This window comes from Passer montanus, unplaced genomic scaffold, assembly GCF_014805655.1.
Source record: "Passer montanus isolate IOZ18808 unplaced genomic scaffold, ASM1480565v1 scaffold8, whole genome shotgun sequence".
NCBI lineage: Eukaryota > Metazoa > Chordata > Aves > Passeriformes > Passeridae > Passer > Passer montanus.
In genome coordinates this window covers 9,646,829-9,658,453 of record NW_024373256.1, presented here as the reverse complement: position 1 = coordinate 9,658,453, position 11,625 = coordinate 9,646,829, and positions in this window count along the sequence as shown.

Sequence of the window (11,625 nt, the reverse complement as noted above, 5' to 3'; positions counted from 1 at the left end):
AAACCAGTTTAAATTAATGTAGGGAAAATGCGGATTATTAACAATGTATGTCTTTGTATTTTTAAACACAGCACAGGTCCTCAGGGCAAAGTAGAAAACAAGTCTTTAAAAACAGGCAAAAATTAATAAAATATGGGAACTAGTCTTGATTTTTCTCATGCACATTTCATGTTTATCAAATTTTATGCTGATACCGAAACAATTTTTTCTTTGCAAGTTGGATCACATTGCTGACTGTTGTAGCAAATACTGTGCTTTGAGTCTCACTTTTATCTGGCTGCCAATAAGCTCTCTGATGTTTCATTTAAAACTTATATAAGATCATAAAAATGTCAGAAAATATTTTTTTTTTTAACAAGGTTTCATTTTTGTGGACTGCAGGTCATTTAACTGAACAAAACAAAGCCTTACACAGTAACACAACGATTACCATTAACATTTATTGCTGTTTTTGAGTGCTATATGGAGAACTGAAGCCCGATAAGGTTACTTCTTTGAGGAATTTCAGAATCCTACAGAATTGTCCATATAATTCAGGATTCAGCCATTTCCTTCCCCTACTGTTTCCTACAGGAAGTAGACAGAATGTTTCCTAATTGTCCAGATAAAATATTTCTGGCATCCCTGTATTACAATTTTATTTTTACTGTATATATATATATATATATATATTACTGTATATATATATTTTTTTTTATATATATATATATATATATATATATATATATATATATATATATTACTGTGTATATATATATATTTTTTTTAAAATATATTTTTACTTGGGCTAAATGTTGTATCAATGCAAAGCTGTTGAGGGATGTCCTTCTTGTGGGTACAAGAATTTATTATTAGCCAGCAGAGGGCTGTCATTTCTTACCTTAAGAGACCAGATTTTAGGCCTAAGTCTTGCAATTTATTTTTGTGCAATTTTTCTTTGCAAAACACTAGATTAATATTGAAAAGAAAATTCATAAAAACACAAGAAATATCCTGAATAGGAGCAAGATAAATAAAATTTGTCTAAGAATTAGCTATTTAATTGTAAAATTGGGAATAATAGGCTGGGAGAAAGTTGTTCAGGGGAGCGCATGAACACATTTCTATATCCAACAGTCAAGGTTTGTTTTTAATTTTGAACATGTTTTTTATGTAACTTTCAGAGTTTCATTCCATATAAAATAGTAAGCACACACAAATGATAAGTTACTTTCAAACTGATAGATGATATAAATGATCAGTGCAGCCCATTATCAACCTCCCAAGGAAGACATTTACTTGTGTATTTTAAAAATGCATTAACAGATCTATTTATTTTATCATATCAACACTAAATGAAAGTCAGGTTAATTGCCTGGTAGTGCAAGAGAACAAATCCCTGGAGAGGGGATTAGTATTTGGCTCACTCCTTGTTATTTGGATCAGCAATGTTAATGTTAGTCTTTATGATACACTTCTGACAACTAATTTGTTTTTAAATTTTAATGTTTACAGGTTATTTCTCATTACTGTGAAAGAGGAAAATGCTAAAATCATGACTAAGTCATTAGTCTGCTCATTTGGGTAATGACAGCAGTGTTGTCTGAACATAGTAACAGGTCTTTTGTGCCATATCCATAAACTTTTATTACTGGTCATGTAAAGAGCTCAAGAGGACTCCCTATGAGAAGAAAAACAATATTTAAATAACTTAGATAAAACTTCTGTATTTAAATAAAATTCTGTATTTTCAGCTGTAAAAACATGGTGAGATTGCCAACTCTCTGGATTTTTTATTGTGTCTTTGATTTGCTTTGTTATTTGGATTTAGAAATATTCGTATTTGTCTTTTGTTTAAGTACACATTGGAAATTGAAAAAAATGTGTTTTATAATCTGGAAATTTATTAGAACCTGTGTTTCAGCCACATTTATTCGTATTCTTAGAATAAGTAGTTATGAGAGGGGCACTTTCTGTGATCTCTAATTGGCTGAAATAGATTTTTCTCCAGCAGTCTACATACAGAACATTCTTTCTAAGTTAAAAGATATTACCCCTATAAAAGAAAACCTAATTATTCTTTTTCAATGAGGCTAATGTAAAAATTAAATATGACATGTTTTTGCTGGTAAAAAATGCAGTAAAAGAGCTGATTTGGGCTGGGGTCTGATGGGGATAGGGAGCATTAGTAAGGGAAAGGTGAGTTCTCATCCTGCACTGGCTCTGCCAGACCAGGAGACCCTGGCATTGCCAACTTCCCCTTTTGTTTCCCCTTAGGTGTAATTGCCATACAAGTCACAGCAAGTGTCTTCAGTATCATTTGTCTTCAGTAAACTCTGAATTAGCTGTTAATGATTTCCACAGGGTGTTTTTTTCTCCACAATTACAAAGCTAAGTTTAAAAATTCAAAGATACATACATATAGTTTGTACTTCAGTATCCTGAACAACTTAATTTTCACTTTTTCCCCTTCTCTTTCTGCATCTTATATAAATAATATATGTGGTGACTGTGTAGACTATCCTACATAATAATTTCTAGATGAAAAAGTCATGAAATGCAAAAAGGTTTCTTTATTGTATCAATATATAGAAATGACAGATAGATGAAATGTTTTAATACATTACATGTGCTCAAGTCTCTCACATTTCTGAGGGCCATGGACATATTCATTCAATGATATTTAGCTGCTCGTTTAATAGAAGTAATTTTACAAATAACCTGCTTTGTTATTAACAAAAGCAGAAGCAGTTGATGGCGCAATGGGGAACATTTGCACCCTTGTGACCAGTGTAGAGTTGTTGTGTGATAGTGTCAATACAAATCTGCTTTTTCCAATTTTAGTTGAAGATTTTTTGTTTTCTGATCCTAAATGAAAAAAAAATGATGACAATATAATGTATGAGTTTCTGATCCTAAATGAAAAAAAAAAAAAAGATAATATAATGTATGAGCGTTCCTAGAAGTGTCAGTTTTCCTGCCAGTTTTTAATACTTCAGTTTGGTAACTCTGGTGATATCCCAGTGGTAGATTTTAGAGAAGCCAAATTGATGTCCTTGCTATATTGGTGCTACATTGCTTTATGTTTTATAAACAAAAGGGGTTTTTATTTAACTAATTTTTAGAACCAAACATTATTTTAGCTATCATCATTATTTATGAACAAGTGTTTAAGTGTTTCTGTGTAGCTGATTGTGTAACTTGCTGTATATTTTGGTCCCTCTTTTTTCTGAAGGCCCAGGGTATGATTTGGTGGTTGGATAAATCCACCTTTCTGACTGACAATACCTATCATGAAAAGGCAGTGACCACATGACAGGATGGTCTCTAAGGTTCATGTCCTGCCTGTTTACATTTATGTAAAAAAATGTTGGTGGTTTAGTTATAAAACAAATGGCATTAGGTGAGAATAGTTATTGTTTGCCTTCTGATTATCAGAATAATGTTAGCACAAATTTGCATCCTGTGCTTCTCCTGACGAAATGGGGTTGTTTGCTCCCATCTAACTGATTGTAGACTAGAAAATGGGTGTTTCCTAGATTTTTTTTGTGGAAAGTTGGTTGCTTTCTATGGCTTAGAAGACCCTAATTAAAAAAAAAAGGCAGGAAAAGCAAGATTCAGATTCAGATGATCATAAACCCAAACCCCAATTACACAAATACCATTTATAGGCAGCTGTGTGGAATTTTCAAACAAAGGAAGTTTTTAAAAAGCAGAAGTTGTTGCTTATAAACAACTACAATGATGATTTATTACTGTAAGCCTTTGGTGAATGAAACTGTGGAATTTGACTTTTTGAGGTTATAATGGGATGGGATGTCCCTGAAGAAAGGAAAAGGAGTGCTTAGTGTTTGTAGTCCAGTGCTCTTCTGCAGTAATATTTGAGCTAGTACTCTTTCTGGGAATTTTGTACCTAGAGAGAATCAAGGCTGGCACATCAGCAGTGGTGATTTTTGGACAGAATTTGGAATAGTAGATATATGCATATTGCATTGTCTAATTTAATTCAGAACACAAATCTGAGAATTGGTATGATGAAACTCAGAAAGAGGTGTTGAGGTTTATTAGGAAGAGTAGGGAGATAACCTCTGGTGTATCAGCAGGTAAGCTGCTGCAAGGAAAGGAGATGAAATGTTGGAAATATTCTAAATTATCCATTAAGAGATTAGTGTAGTACAAATACAGTCAAATAAAATGAGAATATTCCATATACTGAAATGAAAGCAATGCACACATACACATATATATATATATATCTCCAAAAATAATTTGATTTTTTTAGTCTGAGATTAGTAGCTTCTTGTTTTACCCACCTTAATTTAGGTGGGTAAACCATTAAAGCTAATTGCTATCATTGATGTCTCTGAATCCACGACCCCATTACCCACCTTGACCCTATTATCAGTATCTTTGGAGCTTGAAAAAAATTGGCATTGCTTGAATGGAGTTACATGTGCTCAGGTTTCCTAAATTTTCAAACCACAAAATTAGGATTACTTCTAGGTTAAAGAAACTGTGTCTTTGTATTTTGTAACAACTGTAACGATGCTTCCAGCCCTAAATGCTGCTTCAGCTGCAATTTGGGAAGCCTGGGCAGAAATCAATTCCAAGTGCTCCTGCACAGAGATGTGCTGCAAAAGGAGCCTGGAAGATGGGAGGGCACGAAAGTTTTCCTATGCAGTGGTTTATTTTTCTCTTGAATCTTGAACTTTGAATTCTTAGACAGTATTACACTTTGTTTTGCTGTCAGTTTGTCATGATTTGCCTCTGATGATCTGAAGCAAAAGACTATTACTAGGTATGGTTTCCATAGCAATTACAACTATCTGAATATGCTCGGAACTGCTTTCTCATTGTTTCCATTTTTCCAAGGATTTTTATTTACCAGATGAATGGTGCAAGGTAACTTTATAAGAGAGCTGCAAAGGGGATTTGTTGAGTGCTTTTAGGAAAGGAACCAGCCATCTTAGCCATGGTATTTGTCAAAACCATAGTGAATAATTTGGCAATTAAAAAACTACCTCTATTATCTGCCCACATTTGTAGTCTAATGGAATATGTAAGTGCCACTTCACAGGGCATTGGTTTCATGCAGCTGGGTCAGAGTTTGAGCTGTAAGTGGTTGAGATGTGTGCACATGCTTAATTTTTCTGGCTCTTCAGAGTGGACTCAAATGGACCAAGTAATGTCATAACTTGTAAATTCCTTTTTGTTTGTGCACTACCAAAAGAGGATCAGATGCTCTTTGTGGTCCCTGAAGTCTGCTGTGATATAAAAAGAAAGTACTGACAAGTAGATTTGGTCCAGTTCTGTGCTGGCTTTTGCCCTTTTGATCATGATCCCTTGACAGGATTTCCACTCATGGTGAAATTCTCCATTATGTCTACTATCCATGTATCATTTTCTGAGTTATACTCTAGTGACACAGCAGCAATTAATTGTTTCACACAGTGACTTTTACAAATCACAGAAGCTCACTTCTTTTGAATGTTAAATCAATTCAGCCCTGGGAATTGCCCAGTAGCTCACTGTGAAGTTATGGGAACAAAACCAGAAAAGTGTGTCTCATACATGGATATGAAACTACTAGAGAAACTACTAAACTACTAGAGCTCTTCATCAGAAGTAAATATCTGTCTAGACTCTTCTTACACTTTGCCAAATTTGGTTCAGAGTATGGGTTTTTCTATTACTTGCTATTTTGTGGCAGATCTTTTACTGCAATCTCTTAATCCCCCTAGTTCTAATATTTTGTCTCTCCTCCCTTGACCACCCTCTATTGACATGTGATTTGTGGTTTCTCCTAACCAAGGTAGGGCTCTAACTTTCTTCTGGGGAGTTACACCTTGTATCTGATTATTTGCAGTTTGTTTTGTGTCAAGTTCTTTTGTATTCATACAGCCAAAAACCAGTGAGCTGCGCAGATTTGTTATGAGATAAAGTGTCTGGCTCTCTAGAAGGGCACAGATGGAACGGTGCTACTTTCACATTGGATGTGCTACTAAAATTTAAAAGGAACAGCATGAAAAACATCTTATCTGTAAGCGAAGATTCTCACTGAAATGTCTGTCTTTGGAATCCAAAAATGGTGACTGAATACATAAGGTGTAGTTAAGGAATTAACTCAGGCTGTTCAGCTCTTTTTCAAACTTTACTGTGATGGATAAACTAAATCTTCTTTGGATTTTTTTTAGGAATATTTTTCTTATGAGAAATAGATCTGTGTAGAATTTCTGCTGAAGTTTGTCAGCACTTTTCAGAGTAACCACTTACTTTGTAAAGGCACTTTAGACAAGAATTTAGAATTGAATTCTAAACTCAGTCACAAGATGTGGAAATGCTAGTGCTGTGGATCCTAAGGAATCGAAGTTAATTGCAGTAATTTACTGCTGAGCTGTGTGGTGCACAAAATCAAAATATATAGACTGACAAGAAAATCTACAGTCAAGCATATTCGTTTTAACAAATGAATGGTACAATTTTAGTACCATCAGTAACTCATTATGGGTATTATTCCTTCTGCTATGTCTCCTTTGACACACTCTTGGTGTACCAAATCTGCCTTCTGTTCTTCCTTTGTGCTGTTACCAAGCACTGTCTCCCCTCTGGAGGCTCTTCACAGACATCAGTCCTCTCCACTCTGTACAAAACCTATTTTACTTCTGAAAACAATGCCTGGCAGGGCTCCTCTCAGGGAATGGTGTCCATGGGGTGAGAGACAGAAGCCAGTCTTTCTCCAGGGGCTGTGGGACTGATGAAGGTAAGAGGTGGTGGGACTGACACCCCTTTACAGATGGATACAATTCAAAAATATCTTCAGAGAAATTTGAACTATTTTTTTTCTTTCTGTACCCCCTTTTTAAAGCTTTTTTTGGTTGCAGTATGTTACAATCTGTCCCTCCTGTGCTGTCAGACCTTGTGCTTAACTCTGGGTCTTGCCTTCCTGGAGACTCTCCAGTAGTATCACTTATGGACAGAGAGCTGAAGATGGAAAAATTCTCTCTCCTGAGTCCCTCTACATCCTTTTTTTTTCAATCAGTGTTGCTGCTCAAACCCCATTCTGTCTTTGCAGACCTATCCTAATTATTTAATTTTGATTTTTCTTGTTCCTCTAATGAACAGAAAACTCCTCAGAAGAGGCACAAGAGAGGCGCCGTAGAGGTGGTCCCCTGTTATCTATTTATTAATCCATGCACACTCTTTCTAAGTAAATTAAGTTAAATTAATCAACTCAGTCTTTAGTATACGGAACTTTAATTTTGTACCTTTTTTAAAATTTGAATGAAACTCTTACTACATTTGCATAAAATGGTGCAGACATCATCACTGTCACAGGAAAGCAGTGAGGAAAGAGAACAGTTATATATATATGAAAAATTGATGTTGCTAAAATTCAAAGGGAAGGTTGATACTTTGAATGTGGCAATATGTATTGGGCAGCTCTTCTAATGTTGAAATATTTTGAAGAGTTTTAGAAAATACATCTTGATCTAACTTTTTAGCCTTTGAAGCTTTACCACATGACCCCATTTGCAAATATTCATAATCCTGTAAAAGAGGTACATAATGAGGTTCTTAAAAACCCTTGAACATTGATTAAAGTACTTTAGAATCCAAAGAATCACACTCCTATTCATACATAATGAAACAACAGCCTTTACATTAAAACTGGTTACCTGCGAAGTCTTACAGGCTTTTTTGCTTTTTATTTCCCTCTACTGTATGGCTGATGTTCGATTTCTCCTGTAGTCAAATCTCCCATTTAGATTACCAGGGAAATTGAGATTACACTTTCAATGCCTTGTTCAAAATGCCCACGGATTAGAAAAGGAATAGAAAAATGAGTGGGAAACAAGCAGATTCAGGTGTTTGTACTGTCCTTTGTCCTTTTTAAAATTAGAATGACCTGCCTCAAAGATAGGATTTAACCATATATTTTTTCAATATAAAATAGGAAATACTAAATTATTTCTAATGTAATATTTTGATAACATTTGAATTTTAATGGTACGCATCAAGGTAATCAAAATACATAGGTTAAGGCTGATTAAATGTGTGTAATTATGTGGTTTCTAAGCAACACAGGCAACACAGTGTATCACTATAAAGTATTAATCGTAGCAGTTGTAATAGTCAGCAACTCTTTTGTTGTTTGGTTTGTCTTGTAATAAAGCTTTAATACTTTCTCAATATTTATCCTGATTAGCACGATTTTTAATCCTCTGCTTTTGGGGAACGAAATAATTGTAGCTTTATTGGACAAATTACTTGGTCTTTTTGGTAGTTGTCTCTTGGCACCTTCTCAGAAAGCTTAAGAAGAACTTCTGGCTGTGAACTGCACAGTGTAGTCTTTTTATGATGGAGGAATATGGCTTTGATATGTACATGGCTAATCTTGGTAGTAACTGAAGGTTGCAAAGTCTTACAGAGGTCTTTAGATACAGATGCAAAGTAGTTTGATAGTATAAGTCAAATAACTCCTGAATAGGTGTCCATATCACAGAAAAACCTGTCATGATTGGCACTAATTGCCAGCCTTCTTGGCAGATTCTGAACCATGGCCCAAAGAGTGATCGGACAAAGATGAACTCTCACATCCACCCACGTTCAGAGGCAGATGTTTTTTGTCAGGATTGACAGCTGTTAGTGGGGTGGCATATGAACCGTGGAATGTCTTTTCCTTTGGCCTTTTTTCTTCATACTTTCTGTGGACTTTGGTTTTTAGTGTTTCATAGTAATATGAATACTTCTGAGAGAAACAAAGATCACTTCAAGACTTAATAAAATAAAATCAAGTTGATACTGTTCAGGAATTTCATACAATAAAAAAGGTTAGCAGAAGAGATAAGGTATTTTTCTTGTCAGTCATATCTGGAAAGTTGCTATTTTGACTTCTTCCAGGAGGAAGAAATGCCATAACGTTTCTCAGTATGGAAGATGAATTCAGAGGAGAGAAGTGTGGTGAATCATCTCAATAGGACAATAAGGAATATCCTTTGTAGGGAAACTATCATGATGCTATTCTATTTTTTCCCCCTTGGGCCCCAGAATGCTAGTTAAAAATACATATTTTGGATGATTTTTAGGAGATTTTTCTCTACTTAGTTTTTTCTTTTGCCTATATGTATAAATATACTCCAAAACCAGTATTTTAATAAGCAGCTGGTTTTGGTTATCATGCTGACATTCATCATACAGATTTGGATAGAAGTTTCTATGAGCAATTCCTTACTTTTCTCTTAGGACTTCTGGCTCTCACACTGAAAATTAATTTAAAACTAATTAAAAAGATGAAAATACTTAGGCTCATTTATACTTTTAATTAAATTAAAAGACTTGAGGGAAGGTTTGTGGTCATTTTTGACCACTCACGCATTTCAGTTGAAAATTAATGGGAAATAAGTTTCCAGAGTCATCTGTGAGTAGTCCCATGAGTCACATTACTGCTGCTTTTTCTGAAAACTTCAGTGAATGTGGGTTGGGATAATCTGATAGAGAAGTTTTACATTTGACTGTGGCTTATGAGAAATACCTTCTTCAAACACCAAGGATTGTTGGAAACATCCAAATATGTTGTGAAGTTTTACAAAGAGTTCCATACTAAAGCCCAAGGAACTTTTATCTTGGTGGATTTCAGCTTTAGCCCTGTGTTAGTACATGTGGTTTAATATGCCATCCCAAAGTACAATGTACAGCCAAAAATATAAACATTCATTTTTTCTTGGTAGTGTGGCACAGAGGATTACATTGAGTACATGTTTTTGGTGATGGATTTTGATGTCCAAACCACTGCACAGCTCTCAAAAGGACAAAGATTCTGTAACAAGGAAATAAGGACCAATCCCACAGTTGTCTCCAGAATTCATGAAGGCATTTTTTGTAGTGTTGTGAAAAGTTACTTGGCTCATCTGACCTTAAAATAGTTCTGACTTGGTTTATTTAATGGCATTAGACTATGGAAACATTACAGATACAAGTTCTGTGTTACATGAAAGAGACAAACTCAGCTGCTCTGCATTTTTTTTATGTCATCTAAACTGTTTTGAAAATGCTTTCTGCTAAGAAATACCACTAGGCTAAAAGTCAAATATATTTAGTACTTACGTATGGTGTGTTCTCTGAGGACACTTTGGTAAGGTGTTACAACTCTTACAGGACAAAGAAGAGGATAGAAAGAAAATTAAATAGCTGATTCTGCACCACTTGGTACAAATGTGAACCAGATTGGGAGAATGCTATGGGTAAATAAAATAAAACAGGAGAATATAAATAAAACCACTGGGTAGATTGTTCCTGCTCTTGGTGAAGTTGTGTAAAGCACATATGAAAGGAAATATCTGTGGTAAGTAAAAGTTCTGTTTTAAAACATCTAAGGCTGAATCATTACCAAAGACAGAAGATGAACTGAGCTGACATTTCACAAGGAATCCGATCTTCCACAAGATGGAGCTGTGTGATTTCTGCTTTTGGAAGCATTCAGTCTATTAGTAAACGATTCTTTGATTCTGTACAAGGACAGGAGAATCACAGTGATCTATCATTGCTTTCTTTCTTAGATGCTAAGGAACTGCTGCAATTTAATTCTCGATGGTCGTGTGGGTGCTAAAAATATTTAATTTAACATGAAGGCCTCTGAATCTGGAAGAAAAGCTGTATTAAAAAGAAAAGAAGAAAAAGAAAACCATTACCTTTCTCTGTGAAGATCACAGCAATTTGCCTACTGTGTGAGGGCCTGTCAGCTTTTCTTTATTTACTCACTTTGATTATGACTGCAATGCAGATTTCTTTGGAATGGTTTCTTATCATTTATGCTCTGCAACATCTGAATGAGGGAGGGATATGACTGCCTAAATGATAATTCAAACAAGTATTTTGAGTAACAGTGATGGACCTCCAGTTCTGGAGTGTTTATTAGGTCTGAGCAGATGTAAGTGAAGTACTTCATCAGCAGAATGCAATACTGTCTTTGGAAGCAATGACTGGAAAAGATCAAGGATTCACAGTAGTAGAAAAATAACAGAACACAAGGTCCTGGTGTGATGCCTTTGCATACAAAGGTAATGCAATAATTTTCCTGAATAAGCAGGGGAACTAAACAGGGATAAGGACTGGGGGGAGCTTTTTTTTCCTTGTTACGTGACATTGGTGAGACTCGCTGAGGAGACAGGAAAGAAACACAGCAAAACCTTCAGAGCCAGGGGCTTCCATCAGCAGAACTGGGCAGAGGAGAGGAACCAGCATCACTGGGAATCTCTCAGTTAGATGTGAGCCAAGGAACATCAACCAGAGGCCTGGAAAGGTACAAGAGTTCTTTCACAATGTATCAAGCTTTCAAAAAGATTCAGGTTACTCAGGTGTTATCACAGGATGTGTCACCAACAACCCCCGTGCCAAATGGGTACTTCCTAGCAGGGCTCCTGTGGATCCAGCCAAAACAGGCTGGGACTGCCTGTGGCCTCCTGGAGCAAGTGCTGGCACCCCAAGGTACTCCCGTAACTTGCCCTGGAGAATGCAAACAGCAACTTGTGTGCAGCCTTGTTAACTCACTGTGAGTGCCACAGTGACAGTTTCCAACCTGTTCCTGGGTTCTGCTGTTTCAGAGTATAGTGGGTCATGATTATAAACACTTTGGAACTTTAAAAAATT